The sequence below is a fragment of the Trachemys scripta genome, chromosome 2, assembly GCF_013100865.1.
Source record: "Trachemys scripta elegans isolate TJP31775 chromosome 2, CAS_Tse_1.0, whole genome shotgun sequence".
NCBI lineage: Eukaryota > Metazoa > Chordata > Testudines > Emydidae > Trachemys > Trachemys scripta.
The window spans coordinates 134824120-134838897 of NC_048299.1; the positions used below are offsets into that span (position 1 = coordinate 134824120).

The following is a 14778-nucleotide window of genomic DNA, read 5'->3' on the forward strand; positions in this document are numbered from 1 at the left end:
CCTCCACTTGAAGCAAGCTACAGAAACAACTCATGAGATTTGTTACTTTCAGCAGCTCAATCATTGAGCCCCTAGATTAACATAGAATTAAGGTTTAGCAAAACCTCAAAGATGAACAATGAAAAAAAGGCACTCTGGGATATAAAATTCTGATGGTTACAGCCTTAACAACTGGATGGGTGCAGTCACTTGTTTTAATTTAAAGTCTTTGAAATATGCTTTGTGTCTATTCCTGGGTCTTCTCCTGTCAGATCAGGTGCCAGTAAGCTGTTCATTTTGTTCATTATGTCTTCTGTATCACTTTGGATTATAGCTTTCAGGCTTGGATTAAGCCTATTCTTAGTGTTTCTAAATCAAAGCTATGTATCTGGTTTTCATTCTGTCAGGAGAAGTATCTAAGTAGTAGGATTTGGTAGGACATCCTTAATAGCTCCAACAATAAGCCTGACACTAAGACCTTTCAACAGAAACAGGTTGAAAATTAACAGAACAGGCGCATGATAATATACATGTACTACATTAAAACTCAGTTATAATGATCAGAGGAATGCAAAATAGATGTGTCTACTGAGAGACTGTGCAAAATGACATCGGAATGCAGTTTCAACTCCCCTTAGTTAATTTAAGTTAGACTATATTTACAATACTCAATATACACCATATAAAATGTAAACAGACATATTTATTAAAATAGAATAGCCTTCGAAATAAATATATGTATTTTTAAGTCCCTGTTCTGCCTTGACTTGCAAAACCATGCTCTGAAGTGTCCTTAGCCTCTGTTTGCCAAAAGCTGGCAATGGGTGATGGGCGATGTAACATTTGATGATGACCTGTTCTGTTCATTCCCTCGGAAGCATCTGGCATTGGCCACTGTTGAAAGACAGGATACTGGGCCAGATGGACCATCGGTCTGGCTCAGTATGACCATTCTTATTGTCACTTTTACCTCATACATCCTGGCTGTAAGGTGTAAATCAGCTCAGATTTTGGCCCTTAACAACTAATTGTGCACATGAAATGTGAGCGATGTCAAATAAGGTAACCTTTACCTCGGCAAAAGGTTCTCCCATGAACACCCACCCTCACCAAAGACAATACAAGAAGAATTTTTGGATACATCAGAACCAGGCAATACTACAGAACAAATACATCCATTTGTGATGAAGACATAGATCTCATCAACCACAGTACAGTGTAATTTACTGCAGGTAAATATCAAAGAATTCCTCTCACCTGAAGTTACGAATGGCAAGAACATGACAAATCTCCCCTCCACCATTTTCTCGTTCACAAGCAATGAGTTTCAAACAGCTTCCAACTTCTTCCATGTTACAGAAATCCCCTAGGATCTCACCCCAAATCAGCATATGGGCACACACCCCTTTTGACCCAGCATCTGTCACATCTGTTCTGCTGCACTGCTTTAAATTCATTCTGGGCCCTTTCCCTACCTCAACATCAGAAGCACCAGATGTCACCACCAAGTCTAACCTGGCTCCTCACTGCACTCTTAACTGCAGATATCATTTGCTTGTTAGTATATAGGCTCGTTTGTCACCCTGAGATATAATTTTGGGTTTGACCTTTCGATACTCTTACATCTTATACTAATATGTGTGAACAAAGAACAAAAACATAGTGTGCGTTGCTTCTGCCTGGCCAGATGGGTTTGTTAGCATAATGTAGGGTTACCATTCGTCCGGATTCTCCCGGACATGTCCGGCTTTTTAAGTTTAAAAATACCATCCGGGGGGGAATTTGTAAATGTCCGGATTTCTCCCACGCCCCCATGCAGAGCGCGGCACAGCTGACAGGGCAGCCAGCCGGATCGAGCCACTCGCGCGGGGCTCCCTCCTCCACTTCCCCGCTCCTCTCCCCTGCAGCTTCAGGTCACTCCCCTCCTCTCTCTCCCCCCCACCCTGCATTCGCAAATCGCCGGCCATTCGCATCGGGCCTCCAGCAGTCTGGAGCTCCTCCCCCTGCTCCCCCTCCCCTGCTGCCCAGCGCACCGCTCAGCAGCACTCTGTGAGGGCGGGAACCGGGCTATGCGCTCCGTGGGGGAGAGTGGCAGTGTGTCGGGCTCTACGTGGAGCCCGACATGCTGTTCTGAGCAGCAAGGTAAGGGGACCAGGGGGTCAGAGAAGGAGCAGGGGGGTTCTGGAGAGGGCAGTCAAGAGACAGGGAGCAGGAGGAGGGTTGGATGGGTCAGGAGTTCTGGGGGGGGCTGTCGTGTTGGGGCGGGGGTGTGAATAAGGTTTTGGGCAGTCAGGGGACGGGTAGGGTCCGAGGGGGGCAGTTAGGATGGGGGGGGTCTCAGGAGGGGGCAGTCAGGGGGCGGAAAGTGGGAGGGTCAGGGCGGGGCTCCCACCTCCTCTTTTTTGATTGTTGAAATATGGTAACCCTAGCATAATGGGAACAGATAAGAGCAGTTAAAGTGTTACTGGAGTGAACACTTTAAGATTGCCTCAACACCTATCTCAAGGCAAGGTCAAGCAACCAGTTGGGAGGGGCAAAGAGGGATTTGGGGGAAGTTATAAAACACTAAAAGACCAAAGAAAAGCCTGTCCCTGACCATAGCACAGCCTCACTCCCCACCCATCCCATGGGATACAAAAGAGGTGGGACAAAGACCCTAGACTCATGACCCCCCAAAATGGAACATGACCATAAGTTGTAAGGGGTGGGACCGAGGGTGTGCATTTCAGGTATATTTGGGCCTGCTAAGAAAGGGGAAATGGGAATGAGGAGGGAAAACAGGGACACAGGCAAGGCTCGGTGGCATCAGAGCTGAGATGGGGTAAACGCTCTGTGGTGTCAGAGCTGGGAATGGAATCCTGGGAAATAGACACTGCTGGCATATAGAGCAATGAATATGCTTGCTTGGAACTAACACCAATAAACATTGCATTGCCTGTACTTCAGACTTCTGGTCTTCTGCTTTCTGTTTGCATGACAAAAACCAGGGGAGAGGGTGAAGGGAAAGCCCTCGCATACTGCTCTCACCTCGATTCATCATGACTACAACCCATTGGCATTCTAGTTCTCTATCCAAAAGACAGGACATCTCAGCATCCCTGTCTCTCCTTCCATCAAGCCAAATTACACAACCCCAGCACCCCCACCCCAATCCACCACCAAATATAGCTAAAACAAAATTGTTGAGAGAGGGAGAGTTACTCTTTTTTTAAACTTTTTCTCTTATATTTTAAGAACAACCCAGATCCAGCAAGTCACGTTTTGAGGATGAAGTCTACAAAGCACAAATTTTCAGCTTTCTAAACCTGTTCTTGTGTGTTTCATATGTGTTCTATCTTGTAAATTCAAATCTGTTTTGGACTAATAACATCCCAGCAAGGTAAAATAATTCAGAAAGTCCTGAAGTTCAAGAAATGGATAGGCTCTCCTAAGTCAAATGTTTGTTGACAGTTTAGTGTTCTATCAGTCTCATTCAGCTGCCTGGCATGGCAACTCATCTGGACCATATACTGTATAATAAAGGTTAGCTAAAGGTCATTTGGAGGTTATGAAGTTTCCCGCACAAGTGTGATACACCACTTCACATACGCAGCCTGTAGCTGCTGTTTTATAAAGATCAAGTTATCCTAGTGGGTCGCTAACTTATTTGCTTCTTCAGGCAATGTTCACAGAAAGCATCAGGGGCTACTTGTATCCCTCAATTCTGCCCCACCCCATCCCTGTGTGCCTCCCACCCCCCTCTGTTTTCCAGGGAGGCCCAGCAACTCCACCCCACCTCTTCACCCATACCAGGCATTTTGTGTGCCCTTACAATCCCCCAGTTCATGTCCCCTATTTCTTCTTTCCATCATACCATGGTCCCTCATTCTCCCCCATGCCAGGGAATCTCAGGGCCTCCAATGATACTGCCCTACTAGGGTCCCCCATTCTCCTCTTTCTCCCCAATGCCACACCTCTTTGTGCTCCCCTCCATTCTCCTCTCCATCACATGCCAGGAACTGTGCGTGTACCCCATTTCTTTTGGGACTGCTCCCATCTTAGCCTACCCTTACCTCTCTCTCTCTCTCTCATAGAACTGGAAGGGACCCCGAAAGGTCATCGAGTCCAGCCCCATGACTTCACTAGCAGGACCAAGTACTGATTTTGCCCCAGATCCCTAAGCGGCCCCCTCAAGGATTAAACTCACAACCCTGGATTTAGCAGGCCAATGCTCAAACCACTGAGCTATCCCTCCCTTCACGTCTAGAGAGTCACAAACTTCATTGCTTCTTTAGGCTGAACTCATTATACACACATAGGGCCTCCTTGCATCCCTCCATCCCTCCTCTAAAAGCTCCTGGTGTGCCACCCTTCCACTCTCCTCTATGTCAGGGACACATGCAAATATATAACCTTGTGTAAATCATTGAATTATTTATTTTCTTTCAGATTGGGAGATAAATCACTCAGGATATCAATATTTTGAACTCTGTTAGAATGATGGGCTGAGCTGGGGTGTTATTGTTATGCTGGAAAATGTCAATGGCTTTCATCAACCAGTTCTTTGATCTACAGAACATTACAAACCTGGTTAAAACTAATAGGTGTACTAGCCAGATGTAAGGGGCTCTGTGTGTCCCCCATTTCCCCTTCTGGTTTTTCCAGGTTTCACCAAAATCAATGACGATCTGCACACTGATGTCTAGAAGATTTCCTGACATTTTGGATTTAAGCTGGTGCAGAATTCAAACATTATTGTGCTACAGACAGACAAAAATGCCATTAAGTTGAGAAGAGGGTCTTGCTATGCTCAGCCAAACAGTGTAAATCTAGGGTAACTCCACTGTAAGAAATAGAGTTACTCCATATTTATATCAGGGTAAAAGAACATAATGTGGGCGTACATTATTATCAGTCCACCATATAATTTAATTTGAAAACAGTTTTTGCTTGAATTTCACAATGTTCTAAAGAGAAGCTCCTCACATTATAACAAATAAGGACGCTAGTTATTTTTTCTTCTGATGTTTTATTTTTTCCCTAGCACATTTTGCTGGAATGACTTATACTGTGCTGCTTTATGAAAACCCTGTACACACAATAACAAGAGTAGAAAAATTAGCGATCTACAACAACAAAACAAAGCCAGATTTTCTTAAGATTATCAGTTTTATAAAACTTTCTGCACCCATGGTCACAAGACAAAGTGAGTGAAAAATATGACACATGCACTTCCAACAGCATTTTTTGGAAGAAAAAGAAAAAGGAAAGCACTGTGTGAATTAAGTGCCTTAAGAGTACATGTTATTTTGAAATAATATTAAAGAGTATAAAATAAAGTCAAAAATGTGCATCAATGTATAATATCAAGGCTAATTTCTCAGGCCTTTTATTAATATGTTTTAAAAGTGATAATATGCAAGTGACAAGATTTATTTTTGGTGAGGACAAAATGGCTCAGATAATCGGTAACGGGACTCCATATTTTTGGAACTCTGTTGCATCTTCTGTGATATCCAGAGTATACATGCAAATACAATTTGATCCAGTGCAAATACAAAGACTGGGATCACTAGCTATCCAGAGATGGCTAATTATAATCAAGTTCCATTATATCAAATGACTGACTTTCCTTGATTAGAACAGACATAATACATACTTTACATGCATCTGATGACACCATGACTAAGGTTAAAGGAAGTTACTCTGCAGTAAAACCCTCCCCAAAGCCAACGTATCATGACATAGATCTCAGTTGCTTTGTACTGTGGCAATTGCGGCACTGCAACGTTGGTTAAGAAATCATAAAGGCATATTTTAATAAAATATTATAATTAGTTTTTTTTCTTTTCTTGTCTATTAAATCACATTATTTCATTTAATATGCAGGTCATTATAAATGTAGTCCTATTGCTTCAATGGCACATATATATTTATAGGTGTTAAACTCATAGGAGAAGGCAATCCTACTAGTAATCAAAGATTTTAGTTGCTATTCTAAAAGAGGCTGTGTGAAAGATTGTTTTGATCAATTTGACAAAAAGTGCAAAGAATACTTAACAAAAACCTGCAGTCCTTGAAAAGGAAATTGGCCTCACAAATAACTGCAAAACAGGTTTCTACTATGATAGCATTTTGTACAGATCTCTCTTGGTCTAAACCAACCTTTAGAATATGCTGTTTTTAAGTATCTTTTTGATCAGATACTAGCAGATTTTTTTCTAGATTTACGTTTTAGAGATTTCAATATGCAAATATGACTCAAATACGCACTATTTTGATGATCATTTTCTTCATGTAACTAACCCACTACAGTAATTTTTGTGGCAGTTGTTTTGAAAGAAGTAAAACACATTCACCTCTACCCCGATATAACGCTGTCCTCGGGAGCCAAAAAAGCTCACCGCGTTATAGGTGAAACTGCATTCTATTGAACTTGTTTTGATCTGCCGGAGTGCGCAGCCCACCCTCCCCCCACCCCCGGAGCACTGCTTTACCGCATTATATCCAAATTCATGTTATATCGGGTCGCATTATATCGGGGTAGAGGTGTATATATTTGTAAACAAATTAATCAATTTCAAATTGTGTAAAACTACTGTTCTTTTCTAAGTCACACAGTTCATATCCAAAACAATAATTTCAAATTGCCTGCCAACACCTTCACTTCTAGACCACCAGTTCAAATTCATCCCATCTTAGTAGAGATTAACAGTCTGGTATTGACTGATAGCTGTTCTTTTTTTCTATTTGAAATTATTTTGTCAGTTTCATTGCTCAATAACAGATTCCATACCCCAGAGAGTGACTCAATTGAACACTAGTTGCCCATTTTGGCAGAGATGCTAAGGGTTGACTGCACATGGAGGGTTGATCCCTGCAAGTGAGAGATGAGGAATATGAAGGACAGCATAGGAAAGCTTTCATTTCCTCTTCCCATGCTACATTGGTCCAAAAGATACACTAGAAGATGGCAGTGTTTAAACAACCAGTCAGTACGGCACCTTTTCAAAAGTATGAAATTCATATAAAACAAAAACAAAATAGTTTATATAATTGAGAAAAGCAATAAACTTTCCATTTGACATCACAGGACAAAATATACAAATGGTATGTGAATAAATACTCATATGCAATGGGTATAAGCTCCACTATGAAGAAATATAGTTAATAGAAATGGGGAGGGAGAAGGGGATGACAAGTACTCTATTATATAGCAATTTATTTATCTGCAGAGCCCTCAAAAGTATGGTGGACACCGTGCAGACAAATAAAGAGGATGCAGTCTCAATATATAGGGGATATAATTGAAGATGCTGGCAAAGCATGTAAACACAAAAGGAGGAAAGGTTGTCAAACAACTTAGCGGGGTACTGGTGTGGGAAAGGTGAATTCGAAAGGATTACAAATGCATTGCAAAATAGTGACTCAGCAGTAGAACATTAGACTGGTCAGCAGAACAGCTGGCTACACAATCAGTGATGAAGGATGCAGAGAAAAAAATCCCTAGATGACCGTTTGTGCTTAAGAAGAACTTGAAAACTAACAATGGTTAGGAGTTCATCAAAAAGGGTCACATATAGACAAAACTCTGACATGAGGCCTTAAACCCAGAAATTTCCACATCAAAGTTGAATTCCATAACAAGATAAACATGTGTTACAGTTAAGTTGTGAGCTAAATTATAATATATCACATATGTGGTGGCAATATCCTTTTGATAAATAACATGTATTACGCATCTACTTCCTAGAAATTTCTAATGTACCTATCACCATGGTAACATTGACTCATTTGCACCCTGTCCATTAATCTATATTCCTTGTGTCTATCTGTGATATTCCAAACCTCTGAATATCTTCAAGCAGCCAAAAATATGATGGTAACAAAGCATGATAGTGTAGATCTGGTCTTTCTGCTTACTATGTCAATCACATGCCATTGTCCTGATTTTTGTGAAACCTCAAGCCACTGCAAGATGCTCACTCACCTTCTCAACTCCCACAATCTCCCCCAAAGTAAAAAAAAAAAAACCACCACACACCGCTTATTGAGTCAAAACTAAATACAAAAAATCAGATGACATAGATGCACATGAAAGCATCAGTTGGTACAGATCTTCTGGAATCAACATTTGAACGATCATTTAGGTTCATTAGGATCAAGAATTGTTTCAATGGCCTTAACAAGTTTCACTAGATGGGATGTGTTTTTATACCATTAAAAAACTATCACACTATTTCCAGATTTGTTGGGTGTGTGAGTATTTCCTTATTTTAAGATAGTGTTATCTGACTGTGAGAAAGAGAAGGCCCATGGAAGGATTAACCCAGAAGGGTATTCTATGATAATTATATTAAATCCCTTTTGAGAAGCCCAGTATGGAATCGCAAGAGAAAGATAGATAAGAAGGACCCAGATGCAGGTTGCAAAGCTGGTCTCCTCTATTCTCCTGAGTTCTACACTAGAAAACGAGACTCCAAGGAATGCTCTTATCTTTGGAAAGATTGTTAGTCAAGGCCATAGGAGAAGCCAGCAGCATCTACTTATTAATGGGAACCACCATTTTGGAGTCTTTTGAATTAACCTGAAGTGCAGCTGATTAATATGTATTAAACAACACCATAAGGAGGCAGAAATGCATCATTGCACTCTCTCATTAAGTTAAACAAAAAAGACAAATACATATTTTCCCTGTATAAACATTTTTTTTTCTGCTTGCTTTATTCGGTCTCCTTATATGTGGTGTTCATTTAGTGCAGATTATGTAACTGTTTTAAAAACTAACAAAAACTGGAAAAGAAACATGGAAAAGCAGAGAGGGAAAAATAGCTGCAAATATATAAAATCAGCAATACATCTTGAACTGAATCCTTGTAATCAGACAATGTTTAATAATGTATGTGTAGCCCTGCTTTATTATATTAAGCAAAAAGAGATTGTTATTTTTTTTTAAATCTTCTAATAGTTGAATATAACAATATTCTTTATTATGCTTCTAAAAGCAATATAAACTTAATACTCATACTACGAGTTTCAACTATAAGAACACACACACAAAACACAATCTAGAAGACAAATAAGGGTACTTGCATTTAGCACAATGGGAGTCAGGAGGAGCTAATGGCGATTGTTTCAATGATTTGGGGACAGACACATTCTGAAATATTGTTCTAGTAAGTCACCAGCAAATACTTGGATGGTTGTCAAATGTTCAGTAATAATGTCAGTTCCTTTGTTAACAAACCTATAGGAAGTTTGGATATGATAACCAACACAGAAAAAATGTGAGAATGTGTAACATCTATTTCCATTCTCTGGTTTCTCTCTGATCACTTATACTACAAAAATAATGCTTTCAAATGCTGGTTCCTCGAAGAAGGAAGAAAGAGAGGTCATTGAAAGAGAAGTATCTGTGTTATAAATTCTAGAATGGTCAATAAGGCTACTAAGATACAGATAACATTAGGAAATAAGATATTATTTTGATTTATTTGTATTATGTTAATGAAATAATAATTAAAAAAAAATTAACAAAACTGAGCCAATGTCAACTAGGGAATACTATACAGAATCCAGTTTAAAGAACTCAACAATTTTCACCTCTAACAGACCACCAAACCTGTCCAACCAACATCTTCAAGCAAAGGCTTTAGCAACAGGTGAGGATCATGGGTCAAAAGTCCTGGGCAGGGCTACAGAGAGGCCATGAATCCTGCAGCTGGAAAAGCTTCCTCAAAAATACCCTGCTACCAAGCCCCACACCAGCTGATCTCAACTTTGGGGGAACAACATGAGAAAAGAGGTGTTTTTTTAAGGTTGCCTGGACTGAAATCATAAAAAACTTTCAGAGCTCAAAGCTAACACCTTGAATTGAACAGGGAAATAAATTGGAAATACAGCTACCATATGCTTACACCAGTAACAAAACAATAGCAACTTCCTAGCCAAGTGTAGATGGAAGAAATAACACTTGGCACAGCCTGAAAATTGCTATTTGGGAAAACTCAGTGTTTCTGAATAATAACTGAAAATGTTTGGCTCCTCGACCTATTCAAGGGAAGGTAAAACTGGGGTTGCCAATGGAGGAGGGAAAACAGATGGGTCCCAGTCCTAGATGTCTCCAAATAGTAACAGAAAACAGTCTGTCTGTTCTGGACCCCAAAACCTCCCATTGCATTACAATGTCTTTGGGAAGCTGTGTGTCTATCTATCAGCTGCATGTTTAAGGTGTTTCTCTTGTAACAGTTTAGGACATTTGTGATGCAATTCCTCAGCTCAAGCCTAACCAATGACAGCAGTAAGAGCAGGACTAAAGCTACTTTTGTTGCTGTAAAATGGAGTTGTGAGTGTACTGATAGCTATATGTATAAGAACCTTTACATTAGGACCAAGTGGATAGATGTAGCTTCACTATAAAATCTGTAGGTGAAATTTACATAGGCTGAATCAAACCCACTAAAATCAGAACTACTTCTGTAACCTGGGGTGACAGGGCTAATCATGCTAATTTAATTCCTTCAAAGCAGATCCTGGATTTTCTCAGTACAGCCTCCATTGGCCTGCATACCTACTGATTACCTTCTGTTGTCCACCTGCTGAACTCATATCAAGCTATATGGAATTTACTTACAAACTATTTTTGCACATTGAACTGGTAGAAGCTTCGCTTAAAATCACTAAACACAAACATGAACTGTAGAGACAGCTCTAATATCCTGAAGCTAACCTTGCGACACGGTCTGAGAAGTGTCTATGATTTCTTTCAGAATATTTAAATACCATCCTATTTTCCAATTCCTATTTCATCAACCAGGCACATGGAGAACAGTTGCAAATGCAATGTTTATTAACAGGGTAGAATCACAAGTTACTAGTCTTTGTCTGGATATATCTAGCCTCCATAGACAGCTCGGTATGGCTGTTGTATTGTACATAGATAAAACAGAAACAGATTTCTAAACAAAATAATTTCCAGTAGCTTAGAAGTATCAAATGCAAGGGAAAAATTGAATGAATGAATAAATAAATAATGCCCAATTCTTCTGGGCTTTCCCTAAAGTGAAGCAACACGTACATCTTTAGAAGATGTGATTAAGAACAAATGTTCAAAAACAGTAACAATTATTTTTAAACACAAGCAGAAAGACTGAAAAATAGTTTATATGATTTATAAAGCAAACATACCTCAAACACACAGGTATCTTAATTTCGCCAGAGAATTATTTTCTCAGCTGTCTTTTCGTCTTCAGCTCTTGCATTTGTTGCACTGGCCTAGGAAAAATAAATCTCAACTTACTTTCAAACAGAAAGGCTATACCAAAGGAAAAAAAATGTTAATAGCATTGCTGTTAATTCCTCAGTAATCCTACTTCATTATCGTAAGGAAATAAATCTCAGAAAAGGATTGCCTTATTAAAAGTGAATTAGAAAACTGAATGTCATCAGCGCAGGGAGGTACTCTCTTAAAATGCAATCAGCAAGGCAGCATATAAATAGGGAACTATACAAAAAATGTTCCTATCACACAATCTTTAACAGATTTTCAACAGATGTGTACATAACTTTGATTTCATGAATCCCTAAAATAAAATATGTCTACATCATTTACCATGATGTTTCAAATGAATAAAGCAAAAAAAAATAAAAAAATAAAAATAAAAATAAAAAAAATAATCATTTGGAGTCTACTCAAGGAACACTATTTTAAAGGTATGTAAGGTGCAGACATGAGTGATTATTGAAATATTATTCATGCCATTTTTCAGTGTCAAAATATTTGCTTTATCTTGGAAGACTGAAAAAAATGGAGGTTTTGTTTTGATTTAATTGCTATATATAACCCATGATTAAAAGGCAGTGTAAACCCTTATGCACATCTTAAACACACATCTATCCCTAATTATAGTGATGTATGAAGGCTCTGAGCAGGGCAGAAGCAATGCACAGTAAAAATGCAAACTTGGGACAACTCCGCACAGTGTGTATCATATTAATATAACCATTCCATCTAGCACCACAATATTTATGCCTCACACACATCACTTTCAGGCATGTTATTTGAAAATAGGCAGCATCAAACAATTGATCATTGGAAAAACTCACCAGTATTAAAACAGACAAAAACACTACTGATATAGAAATATGTCAAACTTTCATTAAATATATGGGGAAAAAAAAAGACGTGTACAAGCCAACTACCCCTTGTCATTTTTCTTCTCATTAGTATCACTATTTCTCTTCATTGTTTCCAAAATTCTATTCTAATTCTTTACCCTGTAGTCATCCTCTGAATATTTCTTTAACTGACATAGTTTTTGCATTATATAGCCGTAACTGCTGTAATAAAATTATTTTGAAGAAAGACAATGTAAAAATGATGGTGCAGGTATAATATAAGATTAGAAGACCTACATCTGAAAGATACCCACACTTTGTGGAACATAGTTAACAGCTGGAAACAAATGGTGGAGACCTTTAAAGCATTCAAATGAAAAACATATATTCCCTTTGGCCGTGTTCATGACACTTTCCACAAACATACTATTTTTTCACTGAATCCTAGTCTCATAAATTCAAAAGGGATGTGTGTTTTGTGAAAGGGATCATGTTGGAAATGTCTGTGGGAAGAGATACAATTTTGAGGAGTGGAGCAAGAAAAGGAGAGCACATTTGATTATTTGTATATCAATACATAATTATTTCTCAACTTTTTCTCTCACCTTAAAAGAAAATCTATTTTATCGGTCTATATTAGAGGTTTTATACTGCCGCTCATCACAGCACTATCTGAGCACCTTACACATGAAATCAATAGCAATAGCAAAGTCCCTAGTGATTTGCATTGTCCCAGAGGAGTACAGCTGACACAGAGGTTCAAAAATTGAAATATGCTTTTTAATGTAATTAAGGCTTGATGCATTAATTGCTTTGAAAATTAGAACCAGAGCTTTAAACTGGTATCAGAATCTGACTAGGAGCCAGACGAGGGATTAGAGCACAGATCTGATGTGCTCACAGCAGTCTAAGTCAGGGAGATGGTGCATAGCCATATTCTATACCAGCTAGAGCTTGTGTATCTTCTTCACATTAAGTTTCAGATCCAGTGAATTACAGTAATCGAGACTGGAGATGAGAAATGTATGGATCACTGTGGCTGGTTCCTTGTTCAGGAGGAAGGGACAAAGTTAGGAGTCAAACAGGACCTTGAGGCCCATGCCACTTTGATGAATGGGTACTGCACGCCTTCAATGGAAAGTGGAGACAACATCCTAGCTGGCTCTTGAAAATGATTCCCCTTTCTGACCAGCATAATTTTGGCCTTGTCTGGGTTCAACTTGAGCCAGCTACTTTCATGCAGGCATTGATTTCTTGTACACATTCTGACATTTCAGCAATGACAGTGGCTGCATCCACAGAGAATGAAATATATAGTTGAGTGTAATCAGCATACTTCTGGCAGCTGAACCCATGTGTGTCTGTCTCTTCCAGTGATCTCATGTAGATATTGAAGAAAAGAGGGGTAGTACAGATATCTGGGGGACTCTGCAAGCAAGGGTCTTTAGCAATGAGGAACAGTTACCCATCACCACGCTGAGGTTTGCTGTAGAGGAATGACTGGAACCACTGTGATGCTGGACCATTTACTCCTGTTATGTCATGTAGGTGGGTTAGCAATACTTTGTGTCAACGGATGCGGAGAGGTCCAGCTCGATGAGCATGGGGATCTTGCCTGTGTCCATCATCATAAGAAGGTTGCTGTGTCCTGATCTGAACCGATTGTGAGGCATCCAATACCAAATGTTGGCTGATGTCCATGTTGTTGAAGATCAGTGGTTTCTACTTTCTCAATTATTTTGCCCAGGAATGGAAGGCTGGAGACAGGACAGTAGTTGGAGAAGTCTTCCAGATTGAAAATTGACTGAACTATCATGTTTTGCAGTAGGTATGCTTCGCTGAAGAAGCCCTGACTATTTTTACTACTAGTGCAATAGTTGTTCTTCACTGGCTTTTACCAGCCAGGATGGGCCTGGATGCATTTCACAGATTGGGGCGCTAATATTTTCCTTAAGTTGGTATAGTTACTCTTATGGATAATATATGTTTTTGATCACTCTTTAGAAGTTACTATATAGTACATTGCTGCTGAAAAACAAAATATTTTACGAGTTTGGTATCTGTCTATTACTCCTTAACACAGGGAGCAGGGGTACGATGTGAGAAGGGAGCTCTTAAAAGTTTTCTAGGGTCGAACAAGGGACCACTTTAAAGCTTTGTTTGGAGGCTATTACACAAATCATTGCATCTCTGGTATCACAAGACTGAAACTGCATATTTCACCAGATTTATTGATCTCCTGGGGCTCTTCCAGGCTTGGTAAAATGCCTAAATCTTTGAGACTGTCAAACTATTTGTCTAATCTATTTCAGATGTCTAAGGCTCCAATCAACTTGGTATCTCCATGCTGAACAAAATTGTCTGGAAGCCTCTCTCTGGTTTTCAGCACAGCAAGGAGGGATAAACATGTTTATATTTGTTATGGATTTAAAAAAATAGCTAATATATTCACTGATTTGGTTTTATACCCAAAGAAAAAAATATTGAAGAAATATGCCTTGCTCTGGGCTCCTGGGAATGCCTGTTTTTAGAAAATGTTGTGATGTACAGTCAGAAATGAAAATACATTGTTAATGTATTTTCATTGTTGAATGTTACAGTGTTTCCAGGATGATAACATGCAGAAAAATATTATTACTTTCTATACAAGATGAATAAACACATGTTGATTTAATTTGTAAATTACTTTGTTGTGTCTGAAAT

At 39.2% G+C, this 14778-nt stretch overlaps 1 protein-coding gene across 2 annotated transcripts in view; it reads right to left on the minus strand.

Moving 5' to 3' along the window:
• CDH18 (cadherin 18) overlaps positions 1-14778 on the minus strand; it is a 904559-nt gene that overhangs the window by 486161 nt on the left and 403620 nt on the right. For both annotated transcript variants that reach the window (XM_034761577.1, XM_034761578.1), the window contains one exon: positions 11146-11232. The gene's annotated coding sequence lies outside the window, so the exon portion shown is untranslated. The remainder of the gene's footprint in view (positions 1-11145; positions 11233-14778) is intronic.